The 8,936-nt window shown below is 49.2% G+C and overlaps 1 pseudogene; it reads right to left on the bottom strand.

The window, feature by feature from the left end:
• Nucleotides 1–5,942: 5,942 nt before the first annotated feature.
• On the bottom strand, nucleotides 5,943–7,332 carry LOC100615435 (F-box only protein 36-like; annotated as a pseudogene).
• Between the last annotated feature and the right edge of the window lie 1,604 nt (nucleotides 7,333–8,936).

Here is an 8,936-nt window from a genome sequence, read left to right as displayed (position 1 = left end):
ACTAGGCCTTCCCACACCTCTGACCCCCAACTCACCACTACTCGCGACCCTGGCCCTTCCCAAGGCCACAGGCACCCCCGTCAGCTCGCCCACCTCGCGGCTGCCCAGCCCGGCCCGCCGCGCCCCCCTCACCTGTCAGGCGCACTTCGACAGGCCCGTTCCTACGGCCTCCGAGGTTAGACATGTTCCTGGCGGCTGGGGCGGCGGGCGGGACGGGGGCGACGGCGAGGCGCGGCGGAGTCACCACAGCGGCCGGGGTTGGGGCCCGAGCAGCCGGCGACGCGACCGCAGCGGCCTGAGGGTCCCGGATGTGCCAAGCGTCGTCGCCATGAGCCGCGGAGGAAGCGGACGCCGCGGCCTTTCCCTCCTCTAGGCGAGGCCCAGTAGAGGACAGGGCTGGTCAGCTGAGGTGAGCGGTGATCGGCGGCACCAGAGCAGTACTGTGGACTTGGCCGCTTCCTCCTCTACCCGCCCTCTTGTCTGAGTGACGCCGGACCTGGGGCCGCCGCGGCCATTTGTCGGCTCCGGGGGGCGAGGGGGAGATGGGAGGCGGGGCCGGTGGGGTCAGCGGGGCGGGGCCGGCGGGCGCGCGCCGGATGCCCGGAGCGGGCACCGGCACTGAGGGAAGGTGTGAGCTGCCGCCGACGGTCCCAGGCGGAACGCGGGGAGGGAGCAGGCAAGGAGCAAAGTGGCGGCGGGAGCGGCAGCTGTGACACCTGGAGGGGTTTAGTGTCCGGTCCACTCAAGGGAGAGTTTTAGGCCAAGCAGGGCCGACTGCATTTATTAGACGCCCACAGCGTGCAGGGCGCTCCAACAGGCTGGGGCGAGGAAAATTAGAACCGAGTCTGCTACCCGCCGGGAACTTGGCGTATTTCGGGCGAGGGAAGAGACAGCATTCCCACGCCGATGGTTCCAGCAAAGCCCCAGGAGTGCTGTTCCTGGTCCTGTAGTTGACGCCTCTATCCGGGACTCACCTGGTGGAGAAGATCGGGTTACCTGCAGAGTCCCGCTCTTTTCAGGTGCAGCCAAGGATAGGGAGATGATACGTCTTAAAGGATTAACATGATAAACCTTGGAGAGTAACGTATGAAGAGTTGTTCGTACACTACTGTATTTATCTCAGGAGCAGAAAGATAATAAAAACTTTCTAAAAACGTACCATATCCTTTGACCTTGTAACTGTACTGCTAAATTTTTTTTTTTTTTTTTTTTTTTTTTTTAGACAGGGTCTCTCTTTGTCGCCCAGACTCACTGCAGTCCCAACTTCCCAGGCCCAGGTGATCCTCCCACCTGAGCCTCTGCAGTAGCTGAGACCACAGTTGTGCACCACTACACCCCACTAATTCTTTTATTTTTAGTAAAGACACGTTTAGGAGGGACATTTAGGTTTCTCTATGTTGCCCAGTCTGGTCACGAACTTCTGACCTCAAGTGATCTGCCTGCCTTGGCCTCCCGAAGTGCTGGGATGACAGACTTGAGCCACCGCACTCAGCCCTATTGTGTCCGGAATTGGTGGGCTCTTGGTCTCACTGACTTCAAGAATAAAGCCACAGACCCTGGTGGTGAGTGTTACAGCTCTTAAGGTGGCGCGTCAGGTGTTCGTTCCTTCTTGACGTTAAGATGTGTTCAGAGTTTTTTCCTTCAGGTGGGTTCTTGGTTTCGCTAGCTCAGGAGTGAAGCTACAGAGCTTCCTGGTGAGTGTTATAGCTCTTAAGGCGGCGTGTCCGGCGCTGTTCATTCCTCCCGGTGAGCTTGTTGTCTCACTGCCTTTAGGATAGAAGTTTGAGACTTTCATGGTGAGTGTTACAGCTCATAGAAACAGTGTGGACCTAAACAGCAAAAGACTGAAAGCTTTCACAATGTGGAAGGAGACCCGAACGGGTGACCACTGCAGGCTCTGGCAGCCTGCTTTTATTCTCTTATCTGGCCCCACCCTCATCCTGCTGATTGGTAGAGCCAAGTGGTCTGTTTGGACAGGGCGCTGATTGGTGTGTTTACAATCCCTGAGCTAGATACAAAGGTTCTCCATGTCACCATCAGATTAGTTAGATACAGAGTATGGACACAAAGGTTCCCCAAGGCCCCACCAGAGCAGCTAGATACAGAGTGTCGATTGGTGCATTCACAAATCCTGAGCTAGGTACAGAGTGTCGATTGGTGCATTCACAAATCCTGAGCTAAACACAGGGTGCTGATTGGTGTGTTTACAAACCTTGAGCTAGATACAGAGTGCTGATTGGTGTATTTACAATCCCTGAGCTAGACATAAAGGTTCTCCAAGGCCCCACCAGAGTAGCTAGATACAGAGTGTCCACTGGTGCACTCACAAACCCTGAGGTAGACATAAAGGTTCTCCAAGACCCCACCAGACTCAGAAGCCCAGCTGGCTTCATCCAGTGGATCCCCCACCGGGGCTGCAGGTGGAGCTGCCTGCCAGTCCTGCGCCATGTGCTCGCACTCCTCAGCCCTTGGGTGGTCAGTGGGACTGGGCGCCTTGAGCAGGAGGCGGCACTTGTCGGGGAGGCTCGGGCTGCACAGGAACCCACAGGGGCGGGGGAAGGCTCAGGCATGGCGGGCTGCAGTCCCGAGGGCTGCCCGGCGGGAAGGCAGCTACGGCTCGGCGAGCGCAGCGCCGGTGGGCTGGCACTGCTGGGGGACCTAGTACACCTTCCGCAGCCGCTGTCCCGGGTGCTAAGTCCCTCATTGCACGGGGCCGGCAGGGCCGGCCGGCTGCTCCGAGTGCGGGGCCCGCCAAGCCCTGGCCCACCCGGAACTCCAGCTGGCCCACAAGCGCTGCACGCAGCCCCGGTTCCAGCTCGCGCCTCTCCCTCCACACCTCCCTGCAAGCTGAGGGAGTGGGCTCCGGCCTTGGCCAGCCCAGAAAGGGGCTCCCACAGTGCAGCGGTGGGCTGAAGGGCTCCTCAAGTGCCGCCAAAGTGGGAGCCCAGGCAGAGGAGGTGCCGAGAGCGAGCGAGGGCTGTGAGGACTGCCAGCACGCTGTCACCTCTCACTATTCTTGACAATAATACAGAAGATGTTCTTTGCTCTATTCCATTAAAAACAAAAGGGGAATGAGGGAACAGCATAATGGTCCAGGAACCGCATGGTTTTTTATGCAGCCATTTAACTATTTTAATGAAGATCATATAATATGGAAGAATGTATATGTAATGCAAAGTTTAAAAACAGAATAAAAGTTGTATGCATATACATGCGAAAGTGTCTAGCACAAAGTAAACTAGTAAGGACAACAGCGTGGGGAATTTTTTTTGAGACGGAGTCTCGTTCCGTCGCCCAGGCTGGAGTGCAGTGGCGCCATCTCGGCTCGCTACAAGCTCCACCTGCCGGGTTCACACCATTCTCCTGCCTCAGCCTCCCAAGTAGCTGGGACTACAGGCGCCCGCCACCACGCCTGGCTAATTTTTTGTATTTTTAGTAGAGACAGGGTTTCATCGTGTTAGCCAGGATGGTCTCAATCTCCTGACCTCATGATCCGCCCGGCTGGGCCTCCCAAAGTGCTGGAATTACAGGCGTGAGCCACCGTGCCCGGCCACATGGGGGATTTTTTATGTGATTCATTTGTTTTGCTTTAGGCTGTTATAACATTAATGCAATTTTAAATGTTTTGGATTAATATATTTTAATCCTTATTCCATGCCAGTCATTTATTTTAATGAATCAGTGAAGTCACTTCTCCAAATAGTTACCTCCGAGAGCATTTGATCAGTTTGGATACAGCCCTACAATTAAAGTAATCCAAAAAGTATATGAAGTTCTAGACATCACACTAAAAATACCACAGATAGGCTGGGCACGGTGGCTTACGCCTGTAATCCCAACACTTTGGGAGGCCGAGGCGGGCGGATCATTTGAGGTCAGGAGTTTGAGACCAGTCTGGCCAACATGGTGAAACCCCGTCTCTACTAAAAAAAAAATACAAAAAAATTAGCCAGGCGTGATGGCTTATGCCGGTAGTCCCAGCAATTAGGGAGGCTGAGGCACGAGAATCGCTTGAACACAGGAGGTTACAGTGAACCGAGATCACACCCCTGCACTTCAGCCTAGGTGACAGAGCAAGACTCCATATCAAAAATAAATAAATAAATAAAAATAAAAATACCAGAGATAGTGCCAGCAATTCATTCAACAAATATTAAGTGGCCATTTTGTGCAAAGCAATGAACAAGGTCCTTTAGAAATGCTTCCTTGTACTACAAACATATACAAATCAATGTGAACAATAGCTGCTACCACAATTTAAGAGGCCAGACGGTGGCAAAAAGCTTAGCAAACTGTTTCACACATTCACATTTACCTTATTTTTATGGCATACACTTTGTTCCCAACCATCCAATGAACATAATTTGTAGTCTTGTATTAGGTAATAGAAGTTAGGATTTCAGAACGTAATGGGAGACTTGGGGGAGACTGCTTGTTTTGAAGTTGAAAGCAGTACATTCAAATATGTAAGTAACAGCATAGAAAAATGTATATAGGGTTAACGTGCAGAGGTTTGTATTTAGGCTTTCCTGTAAGGTTAAATCCTGTTGTTTAAAACAAATATTCAGATAAGAATAACACTTTAAAACCATTCAAGAGCTGGGCATGGTGACTCATGCCTGTAATCCTAGCACTTTGGGAGGCCGAGGCAGAGGAATCACTTGAGCCCAGGAGTTTGAAACCAGCCTGGGCAACATGGCAAAATCCCATACCTACAAAAAATTAGCCGGAAGTGGTGGCATGCAACTACAGGCCCAGCTACTCAGAAGGCTGAGATAAGAGGATCACCTGAGCCCGTGGAGGTCAAGGTTGCAGTGAGCCGTGATCATGCCACTCATTCCAGCGCCACTGCATTCCACCCTCAGCAGCAGACTGAGAATATCACACACAAAAAAAGAAAATCAATATACTGGTAATGATTTTTTTTTAAGTAGTTACATGGATGTTCATTTTATTGTTTTCCTTGCCATGTTAAATATTATTTGACATTGACCGAAACCTTTTTTTTAAAGTAACTAAACATTTAAAATGAAGTAAAATAAATGAAAAAATAAAACAGAATAGGGGCCGAGCGTGGTGGCTAATGCCTGTAATCCCCACACTTTGGGAGACCAAGGTGGGAGGATCACTGGAGCCCAGGAGGTCGAGGCTGCAGTGAGCCCTGATTATGCCATTGCACTCCAGCCTGGGCAACAGAGTAAGACCCTACCTCAAAAAAACAAACACACACAAAAACAGAACACTCCTAATAGGAAAATCATTTTGAAGGCCTCTCTTAAGTGAGTGTCCACAACTAGTCCAGGCTCAGATTTCAGAGATGATTGGGTTAGAAACCTTAAAAAAAAAAAATAAAAGTCTCCATGTTTCTCTTCCCTTGGGTTTATGTTTATGTCTCCAAAGGGGGATATATGTACATTATAATGACAACATGTAGGGAATTACCAAATTAATAGCCGGAACTTGGGAAAGATAAGATGGAAAATTAAGGGATGGGAATCTTACATAAAATGAATTATATACATTCAGGTGTAAAATCTTTGAGGAAAGGAAAATACCATTGGACATGAAAACAGGACCATTCTTTATTTTTTATTTTTTTATTATTTTTTTAAAAATGTTTATAGGTTTATTTAACAATGTGAAGTAGTCCTGGGAAGTTGTACTTTGAGCAAGGTCCGCAAGCAGTATTCCTGCACTTCTCCAGTCATGCCCCAGCGCCAGGTCGGAAGCTGTCCACATGCGGGGATGGAGCCTGGCGTCCTGGGCCCACAAGGACAGGGCCCTGAATATGGACTTAGCAGAACAAAGTTGGGAAGGCAACTGCACTCACCCCTTGTGCCTCCTGTGGTACCTGCCCTTCACGGTTCCTGGTGGGGACACTCAGTCACCAGCTTCATGGCTGGACTCAGATGACACAACGCCAGGAAAAAAATTAAAAGCCCCATTACCCTTTCCAATGCCTAGATAAAATAGATGTCTAATAAAAACCCGCTAATAATCATTTATTGTTTGTTTATATACAATAGAAGCCTCTTTTTTAATGAGTGTGGGATAAGGACGATGATGGCCTATGGGGCTCCCTGTCTTACAGCCCTTGTCCTCAGGCCATGATTTGACCTCAGAATGATGGTGACTCTAGCAAGGCACTGGGAAGCCAGATTCTGCTGCATTTGTGTGCAAATCCTCTATGAGTTACAAATGGCTCCATGCATCAGCAAAACCTCTTAGTTCTTAAGAAAAGGGGACAGAAGAGATTTGGACACTGAAGAGAAACACAGCCATGCCTCAGCTCCCTGCTGGTAGGAAAATGTGTGCCTAAGGTTGCTTTTCTCTCAAGCTTCCATATTTTTGTTTCCTCTTGCGGAGCTGCCGCTGGAGCTGGAGCTTGTTGGTGAAGAACAGCTATCTCCAGCCCGTGTCCTCCGCCAGGGACCTCACGTCAGGAGTGATGGTGTCGCAGATCGACTGGACTATCTGTTCCCACAGTTTATCAGACATGCACAGCTTCTCCAATTCCTGCAAGGTGTGAGCACTTCTTGGTCTTGAATGTAGAAGATATTCTATTCTTCTGTTAACTTTTGCCATTGCACACCATAAAAAAAGAATGAAACCATGTCCTTGCAGCAACATGGATGCTGCTGAAGGCTGTTGTCCTCCTATCCCAAACAGCACCAGCCCTGGCCAGCCCTGTTGTGCTGTGGCCCTCTGTGTCCTGACTTCCTCCTTTGCAAATCTGTGTGATGTTTGACAAAGCCTAGCAATATCTTCAAGATCCAGATAAGAAATGATATTCAGGAGCAAATCGTCTGAGAGCCGTTCAAGGAAGTCAAATTTACCTTTGCACAAATTGATTACATAGTCTAATATTCTTGCACCAAATATTAAGGCAGTTTGACCTTGAAGATGTAAATTCTCTAGGAAGTCTTCATGGGTTTCTTTTGCTTCTCCAGGTTTTGTTGATCAATACTCACTCCTTAGAGAGATCTTCCACCATCCAAAGATTACCTCTCTGTTGAGTCAAAGTCCAAGTTTCTCAGGAATAGTGGTGAGTTCTCCATGTCATGATCTACTGGCCAGCATCAGGTAAGATGCCCTCCATCCCATCTGTAGTTCATTATCAGTTGCACAGGTCAAGGCTGCAGGATTCTCCTCCTGGTACCCTCTTGGCAACACTGCCCCACTGGTGGCTGCAGAAGAAGGTGCCTAATGGCTCCCTGAATACCGCAGGAGGCTAGGGGGCTGGGAGGGTGTCTTAACCTGTCCAGCCACCACCTCCTTTAGCAAAGTGCTGGGGATGCGAGGCACTTTAGATTTCTCGGCTGGCTCTCCCATTCATCTGCAGCCCTGTGAGAAAGGTCGGGGTGGAGGTTTGCTCAGCCACTGGTTTACTGACCTTCACTCCCCAACTTGATTGAAAGCTGAGGATGCCTCACGGGAAACAGGCATGAGCCACCGCGCCTGGCCTGTTTTGTTTTGTTTTGAGACAGAGTCTTACTCTGTCGCCCAGGCTGGAGAGCAGTGGCATGATCTCCGCTCACTGCAACCTCTGCCTCTTGGGTTCAAGCGATTCTCATACCTCAGCCTCCTGAGTAGCTGGGATTACAGATTATAATCTTACAATTACTTACAAGATTCTATAATTACTTACAAGATTATAATCTTACAATTACAAGATTCTATAATTAACTGCAAGATCATAATCTTACAATTACTTACAAGATTCTATAATTATTTACAAGATTATAATCTTGTAAGTAAAGAAATTCTGATACTGAGGGGAAACCCCCTGGCCCCTATAAAGATATCACAAGTCATTCTGGAGAAGATCTTTAAAGATAGCACCTTGTAGCCGGGCACGGTGGCTCATGCTTGTAATCCCAGCACTTTGGGAGGCCGAGGCAGGCGGATCACCAGGTCAGGAGATCGAGACCATCCTGGCTAACATGGTGAAACCCCGTCTCTACTAAAAATACAAAAAATCAGCCGGGCGTGGTGGCATGTGGCTGTAGTTCCAGCTACTTGGGAGGCTGAGGCAGAAGAATCGCTTGAACCCAGGAGGTGGAGGTTGCAGTGAGCCGAGATTGTGCCACTGCACTCCAGCCTGGGTGACAGAGTGAGACTCTGTCTCAAAAAAAAAAGAAAAAAAAAATAGCACCTTGAAAATTAAGAACATTCCATTCATTTCAAGTTTGATAGGGTTTGGTACAAATATCTACTTTACCAGGATAGTAGAAAATATGGCACTGGCTGGACACAGTGGCTCATACCTGTAATCTCAGCACTTTGGGAGGCCGAGGCAGGCAGATCACGAGGTCAGGAGTTCGAGACCAGCCTGGCCAAGATGGTGAAACCCTGACTGTAAAAATACAAAAATTAGCCGGGTGTGGTAGCATGGGCCTGTAATCCTAGCTACTCGGGAGGCTGAGGCAGAGAACTGCTTGAACCTGGGAGGTGGAGGTTGCAGTGAGGCAAGATCACAGCCACTGCACTCCAGCCTGAGCAACAAAGCGAGACTCCGTCTCAAAAAAAAAAACAAAAAACAAAACAAAAAAAACCATTGTGGTCTAATCCATATGTCTTTTTTCTGAATTCATTTGAACTCATTCGCTGCTATCACTGACAGTTTAAAGGCTGGGCGTGGTGGCTCACGCCTGTAATCCCAGCACTTTGGGAGGCCAAGGCAACATGGCAAAATCCCATCACTACAAAAAATACAAAAAATTCAAAAAATTAGCCGAGTGTGGGCCAGGCAAGGTGGCTCACACCTGTAATCCCAATATTTTGGGAGGCCAAGGCGGGCGGATCATGAGGTCAAGAGATCGAGACCATCGTGGCCAACATGGTGAAACCCCATATCTAATAAAAATTTAAAAATTAGCTGGATGTGGTGGCAGGCGCCTGTAGTCCCAGCTACTTGGGAGGCTGAGGCAGGATAA

The sequence above is a fragment of the Pan troglodytes genome, chromosome 19 (assembly GCF_028858775.2).
Source record: "Pan troglodytes isolate AG18354 chromosome 19, NHGRI_mPanTro3-v2.0_pri, whole genome shotgun sequence".
NCBI classification, from domain to species: Eukaryota; Metazoa; Chordata; class Mammalia; order Primates; family Hominidae; genus Pan; species Pan troglodytes.
The sequence above is the reverse complement of the archived record's forward strand: the minus strand, read 5'-3'. Positions and strand labels throughout refer to the sequence as shown.